Consider the following 12,899-nt stretch of genomic DNA (forward strand, 5'->3'; position numbering starts at 1 on the left):
GGACATAACTGGAACTTGAACACCAGAACCCTTTCAGAAGCGAGGGATCCATTATCGAGGAAGATTCTGCATTGACATTCCTTACCATAAATGTCTAAGCTCCAAGGTCCTCCAATTCAAACCTGTCCTGCCCCCCATAGCTGTTCCTCTTGACCCTTAAAACTCTCCCTAACCCTAGATCAGGGAGACAGATTTGATTGGTACATCTAGTCTCCTGCAGGCTGACTCAACATGGCTTTCTTTTCTCAAAACCAGTGTCATGATTTTGGCCTCTATGTGCATAGGGCGGCACAACCTTGTCTGGTAACAGTTTTCACCAGGACGTAGCTTATTCTACACTCATTATGTATAGAGAGAACTCTGCTTATGACAAAGTGTGCGTAGGCATGTATGCACCTTTCAAAATAATATTAATTGCTTTGGCTGATTTTAAGTAAAGGCAGCATTTTTTTTATATAGTCTTAGTTATTAACACAGATACTGAGAATGTTAGAGGTATAATGACTATTAAGAACTACTGAGTCTAAAAATCTCATCTTGCAGATTGAAGAAACGGAGAACCAGTTGATTATTTTGAGGAATTATAGGACGTGTCTTGTGAATTTGATCAGAATCAAAGCTGGAACTTGGATTATACACCCAGTTGAGGGCCATTTCTACCACACCATGTTGTTCTTCAAATAATGAAAAAAAAATATAAAATATTCAAATATGTGAACATCTGGAAATAATTCTGTAATTATACAGAATTATAAGTTACTGGTTCTAAATTTTTTTTGCGGAATATTGGGGGACAGTGTGTTTCTCCAGGGCCCATCAGCTCCAAGTTATCCTTCAATCTAGTTGTGAAGGGCACAGCTCAGCTCCAAATCCAGTTGCTGGTTACAATCCGGCAACCTTGTTGTTGAGAGCTCGCGCTTTTACCAACTGAGCCATCCGGCCACCCTAAATGATTTTAAAATACACATTTTTTTTTTCAGTTTTTGTTTTATTTTGAATTTTAGATTTATAGAAAATTTGCAAAAATAATTCCAAGATATGTGTGTGTGTGTGTGTGTGTATATATATATAATTTTTTTCCTTCACCCCACTTCCTCTAATGTTAATGTCTTAGAAAACCATAGGACAATTATTATGAACAAGAAAATAACACTGGTATAATGTCATTAACTAAACGTCAGACCTTATTAGAATTTTGCCAATTTTTCTACTAACTTATTTCTGTTCCAGGATCACATTCAGAATCTTACATTGCATTTAGTTGTTATTTCATTTCTTATTATTCTCCTGGAGTGTGTAACCATTTCTCAGTCTTTTATGACTTGATATCTTTGAAAAATACTGGTCAGTTATTTTGTACAATGTCTCTCAATTAGGCTTTGTCTTTTTCTGCTTTGCATTTTATTATTTATTTATTTATTTATTTATTTATTTATTTATTTATTTAATTTATTGGGGTGACAATGGTTAGTCAAGTTACATAGGTTTCAAGTGTACAATTCTGTAATACATCATCTATATGCGTTTTTATGGTTGGAGTAAGGTCCAAAGTCAGGGCACATCTTGTAATATACGTTATATCTTAATATAATGAGCAGTATTTTTTATTTTCTTAGTAGTACATAAAATAATGGTGCATCTAATGATCCATGGCACTTTAGAATCAGTGAAGTGCAGTTTGTGTGTGTGTGTGTGTGTGTGTGTGTGTATCAATATCAATATCTATCTATATGTTAAAAGTCTGTTCCTTCTGTTTTTAGTTTAGTGCCATAATTCCTTTGAGATATGAGTTGAAAAAGATTTTTTTTTTTTTAGGTAAAAGCCTAGTAAATAGTAAAAGAGACTACATACTATAGGTGGAGAATTTTTCAAGTAATGAAAAGTATCGTGGTTAAAATCACTTGCATGGGCAAGGGTGGGGGGGCCACAGAATCAAATTCTAAACAACTTTTTGTTCCATATGACAAATAGAAATAGTATTTAGAGTCTTTCTTCATAGGATATTATAAGATTTCAAGAAGTTCTAAATACTTTTTGAGTAACTGAAGCTCCATGCTATAATACAAGCGGAAAAAAAAATTATACTATAACAGATGCTTGAAAATACCAAGCAAACAAAAAGCTATAAAAGGATGCCTCCTGTTCCTCCTCTTTCCTTTTCTTCCTTTCTTCCGTGCTGTCTTCTTCCACTTGTTTTCTCCTCTTCCTTTTTTCCTTTTACTTCCCACTCCTCTTTCTCCGTATCTTCTTCCTTCTCCATGTTCTCCTCTCCCCCTCATCACCAGTGCTTGTCCTCCTGCTTACTTACATTCTTTTTTAATTCCCACATCATCACCTACTAAGGGAATTACCATACTATAATTCCATAGCCATAAAACTGCTAACTAAAGGCTTGGAGAGAAAGCTCTAAGGAAACCCAAGCAGGTCCATTACCCAAATCATTTAACATCTTACTTGGTTGAAGAATATACTGTGCAGAAAGTGTATTAGAAGATGATAGCATGTTCATTCAATATGTCTTTTCTACCTTAAATTTATAGGATAGCATAGGACTCAGATCACCAGAATGTCTTAGCTGATGTTAATTTAGAAATAGAATTAAAAACCTGTACTACACATAATTTTACATCAACTGAAATATAAGCTCAGAGTACAGTGTAGTTGGCATCTGGTCTTCTAGTAAATGAGGCTGGGGTGGACAGGTCCAGATTATTGAGTAGTATTACATTAGCATTCAAGTTTCAATTTGAAGATAAGTGTCAGTTTAGAAAATCTGAGTGCATGCATGGACTGAGAGTTTCTGCAGTCTTTTCTGCAGCTGTCAGAAGTGTCCTGCTCTGCCCTTTCCTCATGCCTCCTCCCAAAAATTCTATTGCTCAGGGGAAAGGACCTGAGAGAGTAGAATGACTCATTACTCCATTAGGCAATGAAACACTTGGGTTTTGACTCAGGCTGCTCAGACTGCTACAGTCCTGGCTTCCATGGTAACCTGAGGCACAGGAAATCTGAGATTTAAAGTTGTGAATTCAGTATTGACATGAAAAATGCCACTTGTGTTGTGCTGAAACAGGCATGCTGATTATATAACAGCTTCCAACACATTCCCTGCTGGTGGTGAGTTTTGATTGACATTATATGAGCCTTATTACTCTTGAAAACAACACTAAAAATGCCATGATAAGCTCAAGATGGAAATATGAACACATGATCCTTTCCCTGCTGAACTAGAAAATGGCTTTTCAGAATTCTTCCTGGAAGACAATGGGAAAACAAAAGATATTCACATAGATTTATAATGATAAATCTCTTTTCGTTCCCAGAAGGGGGAAGATCCCTTAATCTTAGAGCAATCTGACATAGCCTAGATTCAAGAACTTTCCTCTGAACTTCTTATAACTTGAAACAAATACTGACTTTTAAAATAGAGAATGAATTACCGAAGACATAGATGGTTTGATAAATATTGTCTTTACAGCAGTGATTTAGAGTTTATTTGGTAACTCTTGGTAGACAAAGTTTATCATCTTAACAATATAGAGATGGAAATGCAGGAGAAATTGAGATCCCATGAATGAACTTATAGTTTGTTTTCTTCTATATATAATAAAATTTCAAGGTGCAATGGAGCTTCAAAACAGTCAATGAAATATAAACAACGTTGCATTTGTTTTAACTGAATTATTGGCTCTCTCTGAATACTGTAGAAAAGCAAACACTCTGAATTAGAATTTCAATCTCTCCAATATCCTTCTCATTTTATATAAGTAAAATATATAAATTAGACTCAAGGCATGCCAGCCAGCATCCCTGGATTTTGAATAGCTCCCTTCCTTATTGTCATGCAGGGACTCATGCGGGGGGGTCTCTGGTCCTGCTCCCCACATAAGAATGCAGGACATGGTGAGGCCAAAAAGGAACACCCAGGGAGCCATAGATAGGGGAGTCATACCACTATACAGTGGTACCTTGGTTTTCGAACCTAATCCACGAATTCTGAAACGTTTGAAAACAGCCAAGAGGTAGGTCTCAGGATCTTGCACTCAGCGGAAGCTGTGAGACATGTTTGACTTCTGAGTCATATTCGAGAACTGAAGCATTTACTTCTGGGTTTACAGAGTTCATAAACCAAAATGTTAGTCAACGGAGACATTCGAAAACCACTGTACCACTGTACTCCGCGCCTCTCTGTAATGCTAACTCAGCCCCCATCTTCTTGCTAGCCCCCATTTTCTGCTAGCGTAGCCACGGCAGTTATATTAGTGGCCAATGGCTCACTGGTTACAGCTGACAGCCAACTAGCCACAGCTGATGGCCATCCAATCACAGTTGATGGCCATTTACTACCTGAACCAGCACCTTTCCACATGAGGCCGAGAGCCTGGAAACTGCACTCCTGGCTCTGTCCCCACACTTATATAAGTAATAATAATAATAATGGAAATAATACCATTTATTAATGTATCGAGTTCTTATATTTTAATTCCTAAACCTAAGCAGTCCAGATGCCAGTATACTATACTTTAGTGCTATTTTCTAAAATCATGCTCAACTCAAGTGGGAAGGCATCAGGATTGGTGTCACTTTTTCCCCACGTTTAGTGCCCTCTGAAGAGATGAACACACATTCTAGAAGGTATGGGGAGAATAAGCCCAGAATGAAAAACTATCATTGTGAAGGACGTTGAAGGAAAGATACTATGAAAAAAAAGTTGCTTTTTTTTTTTTCTTTTTTAAGTATTGGGGGATATAGAGTTAGAAATCATAGTACAGTTGAAGCATAAAGATAATTTTTCTGGAAGCACATGTTCACTCTTGGCAAAGTGTAAGTTGTTTTGATAAACCTGTTTTCAAGTAGAAATTGTTGCAAATGGGCAGCAGATGTTTGCTTTTAAGGAGGAGGCTGCTTTTGACTGGCCAGCAAGATAAGAATGCATGTGGTGATTGTTAAGAAGCAGCTGGTGTCAATTTAAGAGAATGATGTTCTGCCATCTTCTGCCTTGACCAGTCTGAGAGCAGCAACATCAATATTTAAAGTTATATATTCAACATTCACATATTACCGTGTTTCCCCGAAAATAAGACCTAGCCGGACCATCAGCTCTAATGTGTCTTTTGGAGCAAAAATGAATATAAGACCCAGTCTTATTTTACTATAATATAAGGCCCGGTCTTATATAATATAAGACCGGGTCTTATATTCATTTCTGCTCCAAAAGACACATTAGAGCTGATGGTCCGGCTAGGTCTTATTTTCGGGGAAACACGGTATATATAGATATAGATATACAGATGCTCCTCCACTTACCATGGGGTTATATCCCAATAAACCTCAGCTTAAGCTGAAAGAAAAGTTGAAAATACAAAATGCATTCAATGCACCTACCCAACCAAACATCATAGTTTAGCCTAGCCTACCTTAAATGTGCTCAGAACTCTTCTACTAGCCTATATTGGGCAATTATCTTGAGTTTCATCTCAAGAATAATTATCTTCCTCTTCTTCTCAGAAGCAGGAGACACAGATGGGTATTTTGTAGACACGATGGGATGTGAAAGAACAAAACACAATATCCAAAAAAAGAAAAAAAAAGAAAAAGAAAAATGCGGGCAACAGTACCCTGGAGAGTATGGTTGATGTGTGACGGGGAGCTGCGACTCACTGCCACCGTCCAGCATCACAGGAGAGTATCAAAAGAGTATCTATCGTACCTCGTAATCGCTGGCCCGGGAGAAGGTCGAAATAAAGGTTGAAGTATGGTTTCTAGTAAATGTGCATTGCTTTCACACCATCGGAAAGTCAAAAAATCGTAAATTGAACCATTTTAAGCGGGAGGCTATCTGTACACTGAGAACTTGATTGCAGAGGTGATTAATTTAATCCGGTTTAACACTGTGCATACCCAGAATTTGAAGTCTCCTTTTGCTTCATCGTAATAAAGTAACTGGAGGCACAGTTATTGCTATTCCGTTTAGACACATTTTACCATCCAAAGTCTAGAGAGGAGATTACAGTGAGGTTGAAGAATATAACCTCTTTTCAGACAGAGTGTATTTATACAAATAGTTAAGGGAGATGGAAGATGTGTTCTTTATGCTTTTTTTAAAATTCCTAATTATTAAGAACTTGAGAAAACTAACTTGAGTTATGATTCATGGGGTAAATAATGAGACAAAATCCTAAACAGATCTCTTTTTTGTAAAACTGGTTTTAAAGTCTAAAAGCAATAAAGCAACTGTTGGTGGAATTATTTTAAATTCTGCCTTTTAAGAATATGCTTTTCCTTGTCTTCTTTATTTTAATTGAGCTATATCATATCGCATAGTACACTAATCTTAGTCTGTATGTTACTTGTATAACCACCTCCAATGAAGATATAGAACATGTCCAACATTTCAGAATGCTCGTCGCCCTTCTCATTTCATCCGCTTCTGTCATACAAGGAAACCATTATTCTGAACTCTCATCATCTATGAGTTTTGCATGTTCTTGAACATCATATACATGAACTCATAAGATATGTTCTCTTTTGTATCTACACTATTGCTCAAGAAAACATTTTTTAAAAAAATTCATTGATGTTATTGCATATTCAAGCAGTTAATTTTTTAAATCAATGTGTAGTATTCCATTTTATGTATTTACTAATATTTATTTATCCATTCTTCTGTTGACGGACATTTGAGTTTCCCCATTCATAATTTAGCTATTATGAAAAAAATTGCTAAGAACCTTTCTTGAACCTGTCTCTGGTGAGCAATTGCATTCACTTGTTTCGGTATATATCAGGAATTGAATTGCTGGGTGATAGCGTAGGCATACACTTAGAATTCTGAGCATTCTGGTGGGAGTGTTTTGGTATCACACTGTGGATTTAATTTGAATCTCCTTGAGAGGAATAACATAATAACATCAAATACTTTTCTATATGTTTATCAGGCATTTGCATGTCCTCTTTTTGTGAATATTTCTTCAACTCTTTTGCCCATTTTTAAATCAGGTTGCTTATTTTTTTCTCAATGATTTGTGTTCTTTTATACTTTGCATATGAGTCCAATGTGAGCTATAGACTGAATATTATCTCTCAGTCTATCTTGTCTTTTAACTCTCTAAATGTTAACTTTTGATGCACAGAAATTATTTATCAATTGGACTTCAGTAAAATTATTATTCTTTTTAAATAATTAGTAATTGTTGTAAGCTTTTCCTTTTTTTTGGTAAAAAAACTCTTGCCTATTCCATTTTTTTTTGTTTTCTTATTTATCTAATTCTAATTTTCTTCTATGCTGGTGCTTTTTCTTTTTTTAAAAAAAAATATGGAATGCTTTACAAACTTGCATGTTGTCCTTGCACAGGGGCCGTACTAATCTTCTCTGTATTATTCCAATTTTAGGGTATGTACTGCCAAAGCAAGCACTATACTAGTGCTTATGAGTTCTGTGTGAGAAGTCTTTGCCTAATTTGATTTCTTATCTTAAGCAAAATATTTTGAACAAGACTTAGTGTTCCCAATGACTCAATGTCCTCATTATGAATAGTAATTACTACTGTCCAATAAATGCTATAGTACCCACTTGATAGTGTTGCTATGATTAAGATAATATGTATGAAAATTTTTGGTAAATGTAAGCTGTTGCCTTGTTTATACTGTTGTACTGTGACACTTCCTGGCCTTTTGAAGGATATAGAACTGTTACTTTTATGCTTGGTGGCCTTTGGCACCTGTAAGTTTTAAGTTATTATATCTAAGTAATGGGCAAGTAAGGTGTTTACCATATATAATTGCAATCATCAGGTTTCCTTGTGTATAAATTCTTTCTTTTCCAAAGCATTTCTTATCTCTTTTTAACAAGTTGATCTGGTGAAGTGAAATAAAGTAAATGGCTCAATGGCCAAATACACTGACGTTCTCAGCCAAGTTCTTTCTCAGTTTGTCTCTCAATGTGTTGGATCGACACATGTTACACCAACAGTTCTCAGTTTGGGTTGTTTATTAGCATCACCTGGGAAGCTTGTAAAAAATAAAGATGTTCAGCAACCAATGCAGGGGATTCTCTAAATTACTTGGGGTGGGGTGGTGTCCGGGCATCAGTGTGTTGTAAAAGCTCTAATGTGCAACCTGGACCGTGGTTCTCTTAACTATTGGCTTAGGGTACTGTTACTGAGATTTTAGCATGCATTAGTGTCACCTGAAGGGCTTATTGAAGCATAGATTGATGGGCTTCACACCCCAGAGATTCTGATTCAGTAAGTTTGTATGAGACAAGAATTTGCATTTCTAGAAAGTTCTCAGATGATGCTGACACTGCTCGTTGGGGACGACAGCTTGAGAACCATTGGCTTAGACATTTTCATTCCTGCCATGTTGCTAACCTACTAGCCATCCTTATCCTTTGCCTTTTTAAATTTTCTACTACTAGCCCTGATGTTCAAACTCTTTTTTGTTTTTCAGTGCACTAAACTGTATTTATTTTCTCACTTCCTCAGAGTTTTAGGATTGACTATGTATTACTTGAGCTCTTTTCAATGTGAGCTATCAAATTACTTTTTCTAGTTGATATGTAATGTCAAAAAGTAAAAAATATGTCAAAAGAGAGACATTTAAGACTGAAACCTAGAATCAAATAGAGACCACCTTAGAGCTATTCATTCAGCCAGAAAGTGAGGTTACAAAATTATAACACATATTTCCAGCTTAAGAAAAAAAAAAAAATCTCTACGGGAAAAGAAAAGAATCTGATCCACAAACACCAAGATATTGATGGCAATAATATGAAGGTGTTTGCGATTATTGATGGTTTGATGGCTGTCTTTTTATTCTCCATTTGTATGTTCCAGTTATTTTTCCCTGAGAAACTTTTGTAATAAAAATTAAAATACTTTAAACACTTAATATAAAAAAGTATCATTCATTCAGCAGAGATTTCATGAAACTACCTTTATCTACAGTCATGACAACCATAACAGAAGTCACAGAAGGAGAGTAAGACATTTTACAAACACAGAATCTTACAGCCCTGGTGAGCAGGCAGGAATCCCAGTATCCCAGTTTATATTTTCATAAAATTTAGGAAGATGTTGAGTCTCCTTGTAGTAGTAAGAAAAATATATAAGGACATTAATGATCATTGACTCTGGAGGGCAATTTCTTAGGATGTTAATGCCTTTGATTTTTTTTCCTAAAGAAAACTTGAAAAGATTTGGCCTGTGAAAAGCTAATTTTAACTTGAATCTGCACCTTTTAGTTTTGAAGTCTTAAAGGCTTTTATTATTTATATTAGATTTAGCTGCGTAGGTTCTTTTTTTTTTTTCTCTTCACTTTGGGTGATGGGCCAAATTGAAGTCATACTTTATTCACTGGAAGCATAAAAATGTTTTAAACATTAGTGAATTGGCTCAGTTAATAATCATTAATGTTCAGATCTCCAAAGGTAGCAAGATCCTGTTTATAAACAAAATCTATTCTTTGGTTGACATTCGATCTTTGTCCTCCTGCTTTATTATCATTATTATCATTGCATCATCATCATCATAAATAATATTATTGTCAAACTATATAGCACATATGGACATAAGATTCTAAAGTTAGTCTATAAGGCAAAAGCCATGTTAAGTCAAAGTTAACCTTGAAAATCCCTTGAGAGACTGCAGCAGAGACTTACATTTCTCAATCAGTTCAGCAGAGAGCCTTTTCCCTCCAGTGTAAGGGAAGCTGTTTCTTCAGTTCAGCACCAGATAAAGTGATTGGGGTGCATTCATAGCCATGTTGTATGAAAAACCAGTATCTTTAAACACTCTTAGATCACTCTCAATGTAGTATGAAATGCTCACAGCATGAAAGACACATGGGCACTAGGTAGCACTGAAACAGTTAATCCTCATTTCCCAGCCTATGCAAACTCAGTGGAAGACTCCAACTGACATTAATAGGCAAAATGACGGTAAAATATGTGAATTATGTATTTCTCTTTCTTTCTCTTTCTCCCTCCCTCTCACTTCCAAATATCTATTACTCTCTAATAAATCAAAGACCTAGGGGCTTAAAATAATTTATCATTATATCTCACAGTTCTGTGGGTTGACTGGACTCAGCAGGGAAGTTCTAACTTAGGGTGTCTCCTACAATTGAACTTAGGTGGCTGTGGGACTAGAGTCATCTGAAGGTTCTACTTAGCTCAGTGTACAAGATGGTTATTTTCACTCACATGTCTGCAATGGCTGGAACAAATCTCTCCATACAGCCTCTTTACATGATGAGATTGAGCTTCCCCATAAAATGGCAGTCCCAGCATAGTAAGACTTACATGGCATGTGGTTTTGCCTGCAGTGAACATTCCAAGGGGCAGGAAGCAGAAACTTCCAGGCTAATGAAGGGTTGTGGATAGAACTACTGATTTCTACTGGTCAGAACTGTCACAGGACCACCTCGGTTCAAAAGGGTAAAGAAGTAAGATTCCTCTCTTGATTGAGGTCACATTTCATGTGGGCTGGGAGATGTTATTTTGCAGCCATCTTTGGTAAAAACAGTCTGCCATACCCTCCCTTCCTTGTTCCTTCTCCCTTTTCCCCTGATTCCCCCCTTGTCTCTATTCCTTAAGCATAACAGTTGAATCTATGTAAGGTAAATGTACAGGTGATTTAGCACCACTATAACACTTTCTAGTACCTTTGGTGCTTTTCATACCAAGGGTGGCCAAAAAATGTATATACATTTTAAGAAAGAGAAAAAAATATTAAAAATTTTAATACTCAATATATATCAACAACAAAAGATGAAAACAGCTTTTTTCGTCTTAGCTGTCGACATGCCATCCAACTGAGGAAGACCCGGAAACTTAGGAGCCCCATGAGCCACGGCCATGGCCACATTGGCAAGCACCGGAAGCACACAGGAGGCCATTGTAATGCTGGTGGCTTACATCACCACAGGATCAACTTTGACAAATAGTTACTTTGGGAAAGTTGGTATGAGATATTACCACTTAAAGAGGAACCAGAGCTTCTGCCCAACTGTCAACCTTTATAAACTGTGGACCTTGGTCAGTGAGCAGACATGGGTAAATGCTGCCAAAAACAAGACTGGAGCTGCTCCTATCATTGATGTGGTGCAATCGGGTGACTACAAAGTTCTGGGGAAGGGAAAGCTCCCAAAGCAGCCTGTCATCGTGAAGGCCAAATTCTTCAGCAGAGGAGCTGAAGAGGTTAAGGATGTTGGAGGGGTCTGTGTCCTGGTAGCTTGAAACCACACAGGAAGTTCATTAAAACTCCAATGTTTTTCTCTTCTTAAAAAAAAAAAAAAAGATGAAAACAAGTCTTGTTTGACTTCTGCAATTACAAGAGGTGCTCAAGGTGGTTACCATTAGCGTCCACTTTTGATTATAGCGAACTACTGCTTGAGTAACGTTAACCAAAGTGTCCACTTGTATACATTTTTTTGGCACCCCAGGTATATTTTGCATACTAAATACACTTTTGTTTATATGGTACTGAAGCTCCAATACCAAGAAATAAAATGGAATTCTTTCGTTTAATTGTTCAATATATCCTGTTAGAAATTTAAGGTGATTTAGTAGTTACAATTTCAAAATAATGAAGAATATGCTATTGAAATATTCTCGGGGATTCTACTTCAACTCCAGGGTATAGAGCAGAACAGTGTGAACTCATTTAGGAGTTCTTATAATCCCCATCTTATTCTCTGGGCACAAGAAGAGAATTCTAGAAGCACGGATGCTTTACCAGTTTGAATGGATTCACCTTGACACAGCTGATTAGGGAAGGCATTACTATTAATTGTCTTCAGGTGTGCTTCATCAAATGGTGTGTCAAGTAGAGCTTCAAAAGCCAGAGACTTACTGCTATCCTTTTGTTCATTGAGACAAGTTGATATGGAAGCTACTGGAATAATTAAGCAATAATGTTGGATACACTATTTGCAGTTACCAAAGCAGTTTTGTATACATTTCTTTATTATTTGACCCCACATTCTAGTGAACTATGTGATTTTTATTTCCATTATACAGTTGAAGAAATGATGCTCAGAAATTCATCCTAAATCATACAGTTAATTAAAGGCCAATGTATTTTGGTCAATGCTCTAAAGTTCCATTATGTCACATTGACACACAAAACAAATATCCCCAGGATTAGCTCGAGTGCTTAAGAAGTCTGTATTTACTTTATATGAAGTAACAGAGGAAGGGCTTTGCCTTGCTGTCTTTCTGTTTAGACAGTGATCACTTGATTATGGAAATTCTGCCGGGAGAGAAATTAGGGAGCGTTTTCAGAGAGAAATTTTATGGGGTCAGTGTGAATTAAGTCTGGGTCAATGGGATTATTTGATGCCACTATTTATTTTCCCAGCATTTAGAGTACTCTTGTAGCTTTCACTCCAAAAGCACATCTTCTTCCTTATTTTACAAATAAATAAAAAGACATAACTTTGAAAGGCCATGAAACTCGCACAGAAATTGTGAAAACTTATTTTTATCAACCATAAGGAAGGGCAGAAAATTCATTACTCCATCTGACAAATATTTATTGTGGACCTTGTCTATGGAAGGCAATACCAGGTACTCTGGGAGTAACATATGAAAAGGCACAGTTCTGCCCTCAAGGACCTTAATTTTAGTCAAGATAAAAGATAGTTTTACAGTTAAAATAGAACAGTAACAGTGAAAGTTACCTGTGTGAGGTAAGATGACATAGAGTGAGATTTCCAAAAAGAGAGAGTTCACTTCTAGCTACAGAGAATCTTGGAAGCTTGTATGGAGTCATAGAATTGGCTTTAGAAGTTGGAGAAAGTCGAGAAGAGGTTGGATACTTGAGAAAAAAATTGGACATCATTATAGCAATAAGAAATGATAGATTGAATCAGTGAGAAAGGGTCAAAAAGAAGTTGAA

At 36.3% G+C, this 12,899-nt stretch overlaps 1 protein-coding gene, 1 non-coding gene and 1 pseudogene across 3 annotated transcripts in view; 2 read left to right on the forward strand and 1 right to left on the reverse strand.

The window, feature by feature from the left end:
* MACROD2 (mono-ADP ribosylhydrolase 2) overlaps positions 1–12,899 on the forward strand; it is a 2,095,255-nt gene that overhangs the window by 973,778 nt on the left and 1,108,578 nt on the right. The gene's annotated exons all lie outside the window — the stretch shown is intronic.
* Positions 7,307–7,413, reverse strand: LOC117016353 (U6 spliceosomal RNA). The gene has a single exon (XR_004421879.1). It is a non-coding gene; the product is annotated as a U6 spliceosomal RNA (small nuclear RNA).
* Positions 8,948–11,236, forward strand: LOC117016238 (60S ribosomal protein L27a-like; annotated as a pseudogene).

The sequence above is a fragment of the Rhinolophus ferrumequinum genome, chromosome 23 (genome assembly GCF_004115265.2).
Source record: "Rhinolophus ferrumequinum isolate MPI-CBG mRhiFer1 chromosome 23, mRhiFer1_v1.p, whole genome shotgun sequence".
In the NCBI taxonomy this organism is placed as follows: Eukaryota; Metazoa; Chordata; class Mammalia; order Chiroptera; family Rhinolophidae; genus Rhinolophus; species Rhinolophus ferrumequinum.